This window comes from Pseudopipra pipra, chromosome 14, assembly GCF_036250125.1.
Source record: "Pseudopipra pipra isolate bDixPip1 chromosome 14, bDixPip1.hap1, whole genome shotgun sequence".
NCBI lineage: Eukaryota > Metazoa > Chordata > Aves > Passeriformes > Pipridae > Pseudopipra > Pseudopipra pipra.
The window spans coordinates 5,761,698-5,773,390 of record NC_087562.1 but is presented as its reverse complement, the minus strand read 5'-3'; the positions used below and the strand labels follow the sequence as shown (position 1 = coordinate 5,773,390).

At 40.8% G+C, this 11,693-nt stretch overlaps 1 long non-coding RNA gene across 1 annotated transcript; it reads left to right on the top strand.

Annotated features, from left to right (window-relative positions):
* The first annotated feature begins 4,515 nt into the window (after positions 1-4,515).
* LOC135421794 (uncharacterized) lies at positions 4,516-7,002 on the top strand. The gene is made up of 3 exons (XR_010434193.1): positions 4,516-4,838; positions 5,293-5,349; positions 6,379-7,002. It is a non-coding gene; the product is annotated as an uncharacterized LOC135421794 (long non-coding RNA).
* Positions 7,003-11,693: the final 4,691 nt, after the last annotated feature.

Here is an 11,693-nt window from a genome sequence, read left to right as displayed (position 1 = left end):
AATGCCAGCACCATCATCACAGATGTTCTCGTGCATCTGGGGTCCATGCACGATTCACTCATTTTGCACATGTTCCCACTCAACCAGCTCCTCCGAATATTTTCACCCAATGGGGGATGGCTGATTGTTCAGCCTTTATCATATTTTCCTCAAGTTTACTCTGGTAACATCTGTGTACAGTCATTATAGACCTGGCACTTGCTCTGTGTTGGTACTAATTTTCTCTTTTGGTGACAGCAATGCTCTCATTTTCTATCCCATTGAACATGGAGAATAAAGCAACTGATACTGTCAGATACTGTCAGGCTGCACTAGTTCCACTGAAGCCTGGAAGTGTTAAGTTGCCTTATCGCTTCTGTGATAAACTGTAGAGCACTGGCAAAGCTGATGACAGCACCTATTCTACCAAGAGACCTGGGCTGTGCTTTGTCTGCTGTTACCCTCAAACTTGGTTGGCCAGCAGGACATTACACTGCAGTGAGCTTTGAGTGTGTGAGACACTCCACCCACCTACCCGTCAGATTTTACATCCCTTCCTTCATTTATGACATATCAAAAACATAAATGTAAGCAGCCTCTTAGTCAGTGATTACAGGGCTCTTCTGGACTGTGGGTCTGGTGGAGTCAATCCCTTTTGGGTAAGGAAGGCCTAGAACCCTGTGGCCTTTTTTGGGAGTTGGTGAGTGATTTACCTGTAAAGTAGTTGTCCAAAAGCTTATCTGCTGCTTCTGCCACACTGTGTGGAGAGTGAATGCAATAGCTGTCAGCTCAGCATGACTTTATCCTGCCCATATTTGAGTTTTGAAGCACCTCCAATCATGTTACAGAAGCCTATGAAAGCACAGATTGGTTTGGTTTGGAAGAGACCTTAAAGATTGTCTAGTTTCAATCCCTGGCCCTGAACACTTCCAGTGGAGTTGAGAAGTCAGGTGCCAAACTAACTGTGACGTGTGCAAGCTCTGACAGTGACCACAAAGGCAGGATTTGCAGAATTCCCTTGGATGTTCCCCATGGTACCTGTTTTCCTCTTGGGCAAACAGAAAGAGTTGAAATGAAGGAGCTGAACAGCTTTGTGAATTCCCTGTTCCTAGGAGCAGGATTGGGGTGAAGTTATTAAGAATATATTGCAGTTTAGTTATCAAACATGTTTGCAGTAGATTGGCTGTTCAGAAAGGAGATTGTTCTTGGCTTGCTTGTTAGTGGTGTGTGCTTTCTGTGAGCAATAATTGAGATTAAACATTCTCTAGGGAAGTAAGTAATTTATTTTGTAGTAAACTGATATCTGTTGATATTTTAACATTTCTTACATTATTTATCAGTAGATTTGCATCCATGAACTGGAAAATATAATCTTTTATTTGGTAAGGAAAGTAATTTAATGTTAAAAATTTAATAAAATATTAATTACATATGAAAAGACTTATGTAGCACAGAACACGTACTGTAGGTTATTACAAATTGTTCATGCTGAATAAATTGCTTTGCACAGGAAATGGGAATACATTAGCACAAAACAAAAGCACTGGAAGTTGGCTGCTCACTTTATTAGATTGGTAGGTATGGTTGAACAAGTTGTACATGTGGATTCATCTCCTGTACCTGAAGACAGGAAAGTAGGAGAGAAATTGGTGTAAGGCAGCAATCTATCCTTGGTTCTGGAAAGGCTCTGCTGGCTAAAAGCTTCCTGACTGCAATGCACTGTAGTACTGCAATAACATAATTGTTTTATGTCTCTTTTTCCTCTCCTCTTGGACTGTTTGAGAACCTGCAGCTGGGAAATTTTGGGCTTCCACAGTGCAGTTTTCCAGTTCATCAGAACCCTAATGATTCAAGCAACAGTGTAATTGGGCAAAGAGTTGGATTATCATTACAACAATTAATTTAAGACTTTAATTCCTGTCAGGCGAAGGACAAGCCTGGCTGGCATTAGGGACAATGGTTAAATGGTGTTGGGGAAGGCATTTCATTTCATGGACAGTACCAGTATTCTCTATTAGCAGAAGATTTCATTGCAAGCCATCAGCACACAATTATCCCTGGATTGTGCACTAATTTCCATGTTGAGTCTTGGCCTCACTGAATGTTTTATGTGCTGAACCAAATGACATCTGAAACAAGGAACTGCTTGCTTAGGTGGATAATCTGCTGGCAGTGAATGCAACATTTCTGAAAGTTGTTTGAATAACGTGCGTGCTCTCTCAGGCAGAAAAACCCACCTGACTCTCACATGGTGGAGAAAAGTCCTGGCTTTGAATTTTGCGTTGCTTTGGTTCGAGATGATTAGTTTTGGGGAAATGCTCTCACCTCATGCACTCTCACCTTTACAAGGCTTGTTCCACTGCACCTTCACAGCCTCTTCTACAGCAATGATAGTTCTCTTTCTAATGTGCTCTCTGGCTTTATAAATGACAAGGTCACACCTCTGCAGGGGTTGCGACAAAGATGAAAGTTCTCTCCAAGCCTTATTCCTGAGAGCTAAATCCACCAGAAAACCAGGGCTTTTAAGACTTTTTTCTAAGCAGAGAAATGTTGAGCACTCGGATAGAGATCATGCTTTTTTTTTTTCCTCATTGCAGCAAGTGCAAAAGGCATATTTATTTAATTCTCAGATACTCTGCATACATTTGGGACTGTCCTTCAACTCCCAGCACTTTTCTGCAACCACTGTTATACTGAGCTAATTTTGAGTAGTTTTTGTTCTTCTTGTGTCAGCTCTGTGTTTCTGTGGGCTGGTTGTTGAGCGATTAATCATTAATACTTGTGTACATTTCCTCTGAATATCTCAAACCTCATGATTTTTGCAAGATCCTTTGGTGCTTTGGATTAACAACTGTCAGTCAAAGTTTGTGCACACAAAGCAATTGTAAAATTTATGGCATGAGGCCTGAATAGCTGTAGCTAACTATGTTTTAATAATATCCTCTACCAAGTGATACAACAATTTACATAATCAGTATGTGAAGTTGTTAGGGCATGTCCATTCCTCGTATTTTCCTTATCTGTCTAAGGGCCTTCACATCAAAGGCCCTCTTTGGTGCATGCAGGCACCACAATGAGATGATTTTCCTAGTATTTCTTTGTACATTTAATGATAAAATTGTAGTGTGCTGCTTGGTTATGGTTCAGGATGATTCCTGCTTAGTTGTGTCTCAAAGCTATCAATGTGTTTCATCTGTATTTCCCCCTTGTCTCTCTGAGTGTCGAAGAGCAGTGATGAATTCCACCCTTAAAAATATGCTGGATTCTGGCAACAAAGACAAAAAAAAATAGTATTAACTATACAGAACATTCTGAGTTTGAGGAGAATGCTGTTATGTGTCACTAGCTGTCCACAAACTGTGCTCAGGGCAGCTGTGCTGGAAACAGCATTTGCCCTTTTATTCAGCTGCTGCATGGATACAACAGCTTTCACTCACTGCAGATGGAAACAGGAATTCCTTCTAACATGTGCTCTCATGAACATATTAAATTAATATATACCTGTGAATCAAGATGTGTGGATATTTTCTCACAGGAATGCTATGGGGAGTCTGTTGCCTGTCATAACATTGATCCAGGCAGTCTGCTCCAATGGATTTGTTAAACGGGTTTTTACATCAGCACATAAAGCCAGGAATTTATGGCTTGCCATAAGGCACACAAAGTGAGATTGCAGCTCCCTGTGGTGCACAGAACACCACGCACCAGGAATGTCACTGTTCCTTGTAGCATCTATTACTCCAACCTGCTGCTAAAATGCAATTCTAGGCTGTGCTTCATGTATTTCGGGAGATAGGATAAGACAGGAAGATGGATAAATTGCTGGGGGGTGGTGGCACAGAGGTGGTAAAACCTATCATTCTCTAAAACTTTTATTATTTTATTGCTGAACACGACCCCTTTCTAAACCCACTTTTGATGAATATGACTGTTCAGGTGACCACAAACAGAACAAATGAAGTGGGAAGTCAAAACACACCTAACGCGTTATGAAAATCAAAGCGATGGAATTAAAAAGGTGCAACAGATAAATGAATGATTATCAGTCTAAAATGTAGTTTTTTATGCCAGCAAACTCTTCTGCAAGTTCCATTTGTGTATAGCAGCTAATATTAATTGCTGCTAGAAGTAGTTCTTGGGCTCTCCTCCAGTGCCTCTCTGTGAAGGGCCCCTTTGAGTTCTGAAGAGCAATTTTTGTCCCCTGTACAGTAGCAGCAGTTACCCAGCAAGTCCTTGCAGGGTTTCAAAAGCCTCTGCCAAAGCTTTACATTTTCCTTTCCATCTCCTCGTGATCTCCAACCATAGTACTCTCAGTGACAATAATAATTATCCCCAAAGGAACACATTTGTGGTTGAGTTTTGATTGTCATATAAAAATATTCAATACCTTTAAAACCAATCACGTGCTTGAAAGCAGCCAGTGCTACACAAGCTTCCAACACAACTGCTGCTGCCATAGTCAAAGGGAACCTTTTATTCTCTTCAAAGAGGTGCAGAACCTAGTGATGGTGATAATTTGGGGCTGACAGGCATAAACTCCGTTGTGCAGATTTTAATTACACGTGATCTGTGCTTTTCTGTGACTCAAGGTATCAAATGCATCTTTTCATGCATCCAACGAGCCCTTGAGTTGACTCCTGTTTTGCTGGATGAATTTCAGCCTTGTTTCATTTTCATTTCATGCACTGGTGTACAAATTTCTTATCAGCTCCTTGCCAGAGTAGTGTGTGTACCATGCTGAGGAACTGGATGTCAGGGCAGTATAAAAATAGAATTGCTTTTCATTGGCTGGGCTTTAGGAATGGACAGTGAACTGAAAAACCTGTTACATCCCAGCCTCCATTTCATAAGTTTCTCAGGTAAGTAGTGAGCACAATCAAATAGTTTCCTGCTGGCTGCTGGATACCTGGTATGAGAAGGAATAATAGCATTTGCTTCACAGAGAGCTGACAGGTCCTGTGCCTTTTACAGGTGTGATCATCACTGTCCCTGGAACCACTCATCCATAGAAGATGCCAGGGTGTCAGTGTACATCTAATATGTGATCTATACTTATACAGTCAGAGGAAATTGCTACTCAGTCCCTCTCCCATCACATCCCATCTCAAGCTTTCAATCTCTAATCCTTCCCTGTGATCCAGTGTAACTCTGGAATGGGGGTTGGTGGAGAGCAGTAGGGATGCTGTTTGGGTGCTGTCTGAGTTTGACCCCACCTTGTGCTTCTCAGCTTTTGCAGCCTTTTGCAATAATAGAAATTTGCTTTCTTTCGAGAGGCACAGACCCTCCCTTTTACACTGACTATCCATCTTTCAGCTGCAGGATGACAGACCTTGATTGGAGTGAGGGCTGGATTTTGTACCATCTTCTTGAGTCCTTTCAGTGCTGTTTTCAGTAAATAGACAGGAGGAGACACAGAGAAGCTCCGGGAAGTGATGTGTTGGCAGAGGCCAAGAGCCAGCATTCACACTGTATTGTTCAAATTGCTGTTTGCTGATTTTTGTTTTGATTAAAAAAACCTCTAATAGGTACCTGTATGGGTAAAGAATTTAATGAATCCTGATTTTCCATGTGTTTGAGGCTCTGGTTCATTGATCTAGAAGGGTTTGGGTTTTTTTAAATGTTGCATTGTGGCCACAGCCCTGATCAGACATCAGAGCCCACATGGAGCAAATTCTTGGGATGCTTTAAATGATCCTTTGGAAGTGAGAGAAGCCTTAAGAGTAGATGACTTGGTGTCCAGGAAAGGTCTGGCTCACAGTGCAGCCTTTTTCTCAGTGGATAACCTACATAACCTCTCTCTTTCTGTGCTTCCTCTTTAGACAGCTTGCAGGTATTTTGTATCTTTTAAGCTTTCCCCCCATCAAATTTGATGGAAACTTGTTGGACAAGCTTAAAAGCTGTTTAGTAAAAGACAGGCAGGTTGTATACCCGTTCATATATTTTATTCCCTGATAAGATACTGGGCTAAAATCTATAAATGATGAAAGATCCACCCTAAATTTCACAAGCTAGGCTTTATCACGAGGGAGAAGAAGGGAAAAAAATATTTGTTTGTTCTCTGGATAATGCTTCAGACATCATTACTCTTGGAACCCTGCCGTTTGCTGCATCAAGTGAAGCATCAGCTTCTAGACACCCTGCTGACCACAGGAGGAAGGATGCCAAGTCCTTCCCAAAGCCAGGACCTTCCTGCAGCAAACAGATGTGCTGCCTGCAGTGCTGAGCCACCGAGTAGAAAGGTTGGATCAGTGTCTAGGAAATTATCATTATTTAGCCTTTAGCAGAGAAATCTCATCCTTGATACTCTTTTTAATAATTTTTCTGGTAGCCTCTGTTTCGTTTGTGTGTATTCCCCGGTGTCACTGCTAATTTTTTGTATCTGTACAAAATCCATTGCAGGGGATCAAACAGCAGAGGCTGGAAAAGCAAACATATGAGCCTGGGCGATATGGCACAGGAGTGAAGGCTCCTCACTCCCTTGGCTGCTGCTCTGAGCACAACAAAGAAAATCTCTTTCAAAATACGATACAATGACTGTCTGAAGCCTATTCAAACCAGTGCAGGACAAACCTCAGAAGGGCCTGAGGTTCTGTTTGGCTCAGATAAGCTTCAGAAAGCATCCAACTGTTTTGATGATTATCGGAAACTCTTGCATCTGCCAGACTGGGCTGGAAAACTTGTCAGAAGCTCCCAGCTTTCTTAGGAGATTTTTGCTACTACCTGCTTTGAGCCAGATGCACTTCTGGAAAGGCCTCAGTAGTGAAGATGAGTGGCACACTAGAAAGAACTAAAATGGATGGAAGTGTTCGAGCTCCAAGGAATGTGGCCCTTCATTTTCTGATTCCAGCTGGGAAGAGATGATAGAGAAGTGTGTGCAAAGGAGGAACAGCCGTTGCCTTTTAGATCTCAGTAGCAACAATAAAATTTCCATTCTTCCTTCTAGCTGCCAGGCTTTTCATTTTTGGGCCAGTTGTACTTCTCATGCAGACTAGAACAGAGTGTGATCTCTTCTTGCCATTCTACAACTTTAGGTGGAGCAAAACACAAGTTCTGAGTGACATTCTTATGAAATATAGTAAAATATGTGATGTTCATTTAATTGCTCTCTGTTTCTTCCTTTGACTCTGGTCAGGTTTGTGAGATTCCTCATCCGTGCAGCTGACTTGGGTTTGTGTTGATCCTGCCTTTTTGCTGTTTTCCACCCCCCTTTTCCCTGGAAGGATGTAGAGGAACTAACAAGGGAATAGAAGTCTAAGCATTAGAAAGGAACATCCTTTTAAGAAAGTACTTAAAAACATCCTTATCTCCTCAGACATTTTGCTATAAAACAAAGTCACATTAACAGACCATGGTGGTAAAACTTCCAACAAGCCTAGATGTGAGAGAGAGGTTAAGGATATGCAGGTATGAGACTGAGATGGATTTGCTTCCAGGAGTTTCTCTGGCTTTGTTTGTCAGGGAGCTGATTCTAGAGGAAGCCTTTGCACTGTAGGCTGAAAAATGCATTTTGAGACCCAAATTCCACAAACATAATGGTTGTCAGACCACAAAAACCGTATGGCAGGTACGTGAGGGAATTCTGAAGGAAACACTCAGCGGATAAACTCCTAATTGTCATCGAAAGCTGGGTATTGCTACTTCCATATTTCCATCATATCAATGCCCAGAAACTGCTTTCACATTCATGCTGGGTTTGTCTGCAGCAAAGTGAAGGTTCTTCTTTCTTTGAGCTGTAGAAATTCGGCTCCAGTTCCCTGTATCTTGTTCACCTGATGCCTCCTGAAATGCAGCAAAGGCTGTAAGTTTGCAAGCTCCGCTTTTTGCCATCAGTTTAAAAATTTCTGATTCTTTTTTTGCAAAGAAAAGGCTGTGAGACTGTCAAGAGTCTTTGGTTTTAATTCTGCCTGTTTTTTTATTCTTTCTCAATCTGAAGGGCCCTTGGCCACAACTTCATCTTTTGTTTTCCACAAGACCCACTGATTCAAAGTCAGTGGGAATAGCCAGGATTCAAAGACAAAATGCCCTTTCTGGGTAATAAAGAATGACTCAAGTAGAAGGATTCAATGTTAATGCTTTTCTGTAGCTGTTTTAATGTAGCTTGGGTATATGACTTTAAATATATTATTCTCTTTGGTGACCTGAAATAATATATTGCATTTCTAAAAATAAGCTTTCTTTATAAAAAAGTTATATGCTTGCCTCAGAGCTGTAGCTGAATTAATTCTTAATATTATCAGGGTTAAAGCATCATCTTTATTTGAATGGCAAGGGAAAACCTCAGGGTTATTCTCTTTATATTTAAAAAAATATCTCCAGCAATAACATTCATCAGTGGTTTCCATGTTATCTGTGTTTCTGAAAGGAACTTTTGAGCAAAGGGATATGTTGCTATATCTCTAATTGTGTACTGCAGTCACTCCTGATGGAATTATATTCCTTATTTTTTCTATTGTCTGCATTGTATTACTGGAAGATGACACAGATCTGGTCTTCACTCTTATGTTCTGGTTAAACACATAAGTGATTTGGAGACTTTGCAGTGTAAAAGTGATAAGAATAATTAGATTAAAAAAGAGGAAGGCTAAGGTGAAGAATGGTGACATGAACAAACACATACTTAATAATTGAATTTTTAGCACTGCTGATGCTAAATCTTTTTTTATTATTATTATTTTTTTTTACCAGTTTTACCAGAGATTTCTGTAGAAGTTGGAACAAAAAAATCCAGTTAGAGATTTTCTACTGGGTCACTCAAAGGGCCTGTTTATTTCAATTTTTATTTTTAGCTCTGCAACAAATCCTCTGTCAACTCAGACTGAGATTAACTGCCGGAAATAAAAATTCTAATTTAGATTCTTAATTACCTGCCTTCAGGTATGCTCATGGATCATCAGAGGCTGAGGAAATCTGCAATGATTGTGTAATAATTTTGGACTGGCAGCACATTAAATGTATTCAGGCACAGAGGTTTAGAGAAGCAGCTGCCTTGGGGACAATTCCTCGAGCTGTCACGTGTGTCTGTCACCTCAAAGGCCCTGGAGCTGCTGCAGATCCATGGACAGGAATCTGCACAGGAGTTTAGCCCAGAGAAGACTCCAGTCAAGCTTGACTGGGGAAGTGCTTTGTGGGTTTTGTTCTCTCAGGGCAAAAGAAGGGCTTTGTCATCACTAGCACATCACCACCTTCAACTCCATCACTAGCTAGTTGTGCCCATCCATGGTGTGCCCACAGGGAGATAAACTCCCACCCTGCTGTCCCTCAAGGGAAAGCTCTTTAATCAACCTGTCACTCGAGAGACAAATCCTGCTAATTTTGCCGGTGCTGATAACCTCCTTATCTTTAATGGGACAGTTTTGGTTGATAATGATCTGGAAGTTGTTTTGTTTCACCAAGAGAAAGATAGGCACAGCTGTCCAGCCCTTATTCCATTTAGTTCACTGCAGTAGTACAGTACATTGCAGTTTCTCTTTCAATTTATTGGCAAACTCCTGGCTTGATATATTTAATTTCCTCAGTAATTCTAGTAATTAATTTCCAGCAATCCAGCAAAGCTGTTGAATCAAGAGGATCTTAAATCTCTTGCTGCAAGCTGGCTGGTGATGCCAGTCACCTGGCAACACCAGCAAATAGTGGGAGAGAAAGCACTGCAGCAGTGGTTGTGGCAGCTGAACAAGGGGCCTTGCTACAGACTGGGGAATTCTCAGTTTTCCCTGAGAACCAGTCACATTTAGTGCATGATTTTGCATGAAAGATATATCTATATTTATAATGTCTTTTCAGATTTGATAAAATGTTTAATTGAGATATAGTTGGTTTTTTTTTTTTTTTGGTTGTTGTTTCCTTTGTCAAAACAGATTTTTAATTTCTTTTTCTTTTTTTTATTTATTTATTTATTAGCAAGCTCATTAAACATCATATTAACCAGGGCTCTGAGAAGCCTGGTCTGATTGCTAGGGGGTTGGAATGAGGTGGTCTTTAAGGTGCCTTCCAACCCAAACCATTCTATGATTCCATATCTCTGCTTCCAAGCTTTTATGGTTTGTGCCAGGTCAAATAAGAGTTTCTGAAAAGTAAAAGGCTGGGATATAGGTTTGCTTTGTAGAGATATTAAACATGACTCCAGTGAGGCAGTTTACTGTATTTCCTTGTACCTTCCATTGCCTGCAAGGGCTGAGTTGTGTGGGATAATCAGTGAAGATGTTCCTGTTCCATAATTGCTGTTTGGCACTTCATGAAGCTGTAATGGGCTGCAGAGGAGTTTTGCACTGATTTAGTGAAGTACCTTTTACAACAAGACACCTGATTAAACTGTGTCAGCTGAAGTGAGAGTGTATAATGAGGGTGCAAGGTTTAGGATGTACTATAACATGGTGATTAAATATAATCCAGCCTCCTAGCCCAGCTAGGAGTGAGGCAGCTCTGAGGAAATAATACCCACCAGGACACACTCCCTCCCAGTCTCCATGGGAAGCTGGCATCAGCTGTGACAAGACACATTCCCATCACACCAAACAGCAGCTCTGACTTTGTCAGAGTCAGCTTTGCTCTGACTCAGCTGTAAGACAACTCTGTGGTGTCTGATTGAGCTGTGGGCAGGGTGGGTGAGCTTGCTTTGGCATGGAAGAGGAGCAGAGTGAGGTTGTGTTCTGTGCAGTGGTTACATTCATCCCTCTGATCTCTTTGTTCAGCTCTTGTCTTCTTTTTAAAATGCTGTTTACAGCGAGGCTTCCTGACCTTGCTCCAAGGCGGTGATTGTACAGAATAATATTTCACTTGCAAATGCTTCCCCAATGAATCACTTGGCTAAATTCAAATTAAGCCACTGTTCAGTGTGAATGAGGATGACAGAACTGAACCCTCAGAGAATTACAAAAATCTACCACAATTTAAATTGTACTACCTACAACTTTCCCACTTTTCTGCAGGAAAATGAATGTCCCCTGTTCCCAGGAACTGTGTGCTCTGAGATGCTGCAGCGTGTAATGTCTGAGTCAGCCTGAGTCTGCCTTTGAACCAGAATTGTCATTAAGGTCCACAAAATGGTGCTGAGTTTCAAACAAAACCCAAGCAATGACACAGAGCAAAACTCTTCAGTTTTCATGAGTTTTATTTTGAATTTTGGGTGCATCTATAGAGCTTTGGGTACAGGAAATCAGGCAAAAAGTACCAAATTTATTTGAGCCCATTCTTTAATTAGCTTTTCTTAGAGATGCAATCTTAAAGAAACATCACCTAATTTAAAAGTTTATCCAAAGGCTATTGGAATTGCTTGGAGTTTTTTCCACTGACATTGCAGGCTGAAGTGTCCAAGTGCCACAGTTTAATCTGAAAACATGTTTCAGTGCAGCAAGCCATGTTTGCTAATACCTGCCAAGTAGCTTTTTACCTTGTTACTATAATGAAATATTCAATTTGAACAATCGTTTAGTTTAATTGAGCAGCTCTCTGATAAAACTGCACACGCTTAATGGGGTAAATGTGTGAGGCAGGTGCAAAAAAACCCCTTCAGTAAATTAAACTAATACAACATTCAATGAACTAATGAGGTGCTGTGGGAGTTGCATTTCAATTAAAAATCTATAAGGATATAGGGAACTTATAGAAGTTGTTTGCTAGTTTTGCCTGCTCTCCATGGAAGGGAGAATCAGTCAGAGGCTCCTTAAACACATGACTGAGTTGGAAATGAAAGCTGAAAATATGTTTTAATGAAGATA